General features: G+C 45.2%; 1 pseudogene; it reads left to right on the top strand.

Moving 5' to 3' along the window:
* Positions 1–561: 561 nt before the first annotated feature.
* Positions 562–3,140, top strand: LOC147099492 (DNA topoisomerase 1-like; annotated as a pseudogene).
* The last annotated feature ends 812 nt before the right edge of the window (positions 3,141–3,952 follow it).

Here is a 3,952-nt window from a genome sequence, read left to right as displayed (position 1 = left end):
TTTGTGTCTTTGCAGACGCATCCGCTAAGGCCATTGCAGGTGTGGCTTATCTGAAGGTCACCACTCAAGATGGACAAAGCAAAGTCGGCTTCGTCTTTGGAAAGTCCAAGTTGGCACCCCAGCCAGACCTCACCATACCCAGATTGGAACTGTGCGCAGCAGTATTAGCAGTTGAGATTGCAGAGTTCATAGTAGAGGAGATTGATCTGAAGTTCGACAGCATCACATACTATATAGACAGCAAAGTGGTGCTAGGATACACCCATAACCAAAGTAGACAGTTCTACGTATACGTGAACAACAGGGTCCAACGTATTCGACAGTCCACATCCCCCGACCAGTGGAGGTACGTCCCCACAGACCTGAACCCAGCTGACCATGGGTCTAGATCTGAAACAGCGTCCCTTCTCAGCAGCATGACTTGGCTGTCAGGACCTGCTTTTCTTCAGGATCCGTCCCTGCACTTCTCTGGACTCAATGAGTCATTCGACCTCCTCAACCCTGTTTCTGACTCCGAGATACGCCCACAAGTCACAGCGAACATTACTCAAATCTCTAAGGAACACTATGAGGGTGGCGTAAAATGGATGTTTCTGGAACATAAAGGTCCATTGTTTGCGCCCAAATATGAGCCACTTCCTTTTGACATTGATTTCTGTTACAATGGAAATCAAATGAAGTTGAGTCTCCCAGCAGAAGAAGTGGCCACCTTCTTCGCCAAGATGCTGGATAATGAGTACACTACAAAGGAAGTCTTCAGACAAAACTTCTTTAACGACTGGCGGAAGGAAATGACCGAGCACGAGAGGATGACGATCACCAACCTAAATAAATGCGATTTCAGCAACCTGCATCGCTACTTCACTGAAAAAGCAGAGGCCAAGAAAACATTGCCCAAGGAGGAGAAGCAGAAGCTAAAGTTAGAGCAAGATGCAATCACCGAGGAGTATGGCTACTGTAATGGATGGGCATCGGGAAAGAATCGCCAACTTCAAAATCGAGCCACCAGGGCTGTTTCGTGGGCATGGCAACCATCCAAAGATGGGAAAGCTAAAGAAAAGGATCATGCCTGAAGATGTTACAGGAAACTTTGTGATACCCGGCACCGACGGGACCGAGCTGTTGCCGTCCCATCAAAACTGCCGGACAAACCAGCGCTAATGTTAAAACATACGGAAGCTTTTGAGCTCCGTATCTAGCAACAAACCCTGTTGCTTAGCAACAGCTTCTAAACAGTCGGCCGTAGCTTGCTAGCATCACTGTAGCTAAGCAACAGCTTTAGCTAGACCTTGCAGAGCCTGACTAGTGAAAAAAAGCAACGAAAAGAAAAAAAACTTACTGAACCGACTCCAGAATTTTGCCGGTGGCTTGAGCATTCAGTTAACCTCCGGGTAAACCAAAGTTTCCTGTATTATCAACTGCAGCAAGGATTCCCAGATCCCAGTTCCCCCAGAAAATCACGAGTGGAAGGAGGTGCGTTTCAATAATAAAGTAACCTGGCTCGCATCATGGACAGAAAATGTTCAGGGACTCATTAAATACATCATGCTCAATCCGAGTTCCAAACTTAAGGGTGAAAAGGACTGGCAGAAGTATGAAGTAGCCCGGCGCCTGGAGGACAGGATTGATGCAATCCGAACTCAGTACCGTGTAGACTGGAAATCAAGGGAAATGAAATCACGACAACGAGCAGTGGCACTGTATTTCATTGACAAACTAGTGTGGAGAGCTGGGAATGAGAAGGAGGAAGGAGAGACTGCCGATACAGTTGGTTGCTGCTCACTCCATGTTGAGCATATTAAATTGCACGATAGCCATGGTGGATTGCACTGTGTGGTAGAATTTGACTTCCTGGGAAAGGACTCTATTAGATACTACAACGAGGTTCCAGTGGAAAAACAGGTGTTCAAGAATCTAAAATTATTCATGGAGAATAAGGATCCTACAGATGACCTGTTTGACAGATTGAACACCTCTGATCTGAACAAGCACCTTCAGAAGTTGATGGAGGGGCTCACTGCCAAAGTGTTCCGAACGTACAATGCCTCCATCACACTGCAAGAACAGTTGGTAGAATTGACTGACCCCCGAAGAAAGTATCGCAGAAAAAATCCTGGCCTACAACCGAGCCAACAAGAGCAGTGGCCATTCTCTGCAACCGCCAGAGGGCGCCCCCGAACACCTTTGAGAAATCCATGAGAAACATTCAGATCAAGATTGAAGCAAAAAAAAAACAACTTAATGTGACCAAGAAAGATCTGAAAAATGCCAAGGTGGATTACAAAATAAAAAATGAAAGATCAAAACAGGTGGTGGAGAAGAAGCAGCAGCAGTTACAGAGGTTAGAGGAACAACAGAGGTTGGGGCAGCACGGTGGCATAGTGGTTAGCACTGTTGCCTCACAGCGCCAGGGACCCGGGTTCGAATCCGGCCTCGGGCGACTGTCTGTGTGGAGTTTGCACATTCTCCCCGTGTTTGCGTGGGTTTCCTCCCACAGTCCAAAGATGTGCAGGTTAGGTTGATTGGCTATGATAAAAAATTGACCCTTAGTGTTAGGGGGATTAAATACGTGGGGTTATGGGGATAGGGTGGGATATGTGTTGGTGTAGGGGTTACGGGGATCGGGTGGGATATGTGTCGGTGCAGGCTCGATGGGCCGAAATGGCCTCTATCTGCACTGTGGGGTTTCTGTGATCTGTGAACTGATGAAGTTGGAGGTTCAAGCAACAAGACAGAACAAGCAGATTGCGTTGGGCACGTCCAAACTCAACTGCCTTGATCCTAGGATCACCGTGGCTTGGTGCAAGAAGTAGGGCATTCCAATTGAGAAGATCTACAAGACACAGAGAGAGAAATTTGCCTGGGCTATCGATATGACCGATGAGGACTTTGAATTCTAAAACAAAATGCAAATGTTCACCTCGAGAAGCAATTGCACAATGCCTCACAGAGCCAAAATCCTTGTGATGAAGAGCGTCCAACATGAGTGTTACTCAGAAGAGTTGAAGTGCATAGCAGCAGAACGCAACCTACCCCCTCACAGCAGTCTATGGAAGCTGCATCCTATCGTCGACACCGACGGACTGTCTCTGAGGTGGTCCTTCTTTTGTCGCCAGAGGACTCCAGTGACAAGTAGAGTTAGGATTATGTGGAGTCGCTAACGACCCCAGACGAGGAGTGTTCTGGACTTATTACATGCAGATAGCATCCTCTAGTGGTAGTTAGTGTATAGCAGTGTTAGTTAGTGTATAGCAGTGTTAGTATACTGCAATAGGTTATTTGACCTTCCTGTTTCGACCCGGAAGTAGTATTCCAGGAAGAACCTGGCTGAGTTATGGAGAAGCTACATGAGGGATTCTCAATCTTATTCCATCTCTTCTCATACACTAGGCAAGACACAATGTCTGTGAGTATCTTTGTTTAATAACAGGATAGCAACCTTATCAGAGTAGTATTTTGACAATACTTTGTCTATAAGAAGTTATTAGTGTTAGTTACTGAAGTTTAGCTCAAGTGCTGTTTAGTTATACAATCAGTCTATTCTATTGTTATAAATATGTTTATATCTTATGTAACATCTAATGTATAGTACTCAGTTCTATGTACAAAACATACTTTGTCTTTGTTTACAGTTTCACAAATTTGTTCAAGTAAAGCTTCAAAACAGCAAACCCGCTTATCGAGGAATTATTTGAATGAGTGTTTAGCTGGCTGGATAAATAGATAGGAGCACGTCTAGTGAGGCCAGTACAGAACTTGTAAAATGTGCTTGCTGATTGTATTTACTCTCTACCACTGACCATTAAAAGTAAACGAAAATGGAGAAAATTGTACGCCGAGCAGAAATTCATTGCAAAGGATAACTGGGAAATGCTGTGGTTGGATGGGTGCTGAAATGTTTAGGATCAGGTACGTGCCTACCTGGAATCGACATTGAAAGATTAAATAAATG

Source organism: Somniosus microcephalus, chromosome 28 (genome assembly GCF_052327205.1).
Source record: "Somniosus microcephalus isolate GS21.2 chromosome 28, FLI_Smic_1.0, whole genome shotgun sequence".
NCBI classification, from domain to species: Eukaryota; Metazoa; Chordata; class Chondrichthyes; order Squaliformes; family Somniosidae; genus Somniosus; species Somniosus microcephalus.
This window is presented reverse-complemented; position numbering and strand designations above follow the sequence as displayed.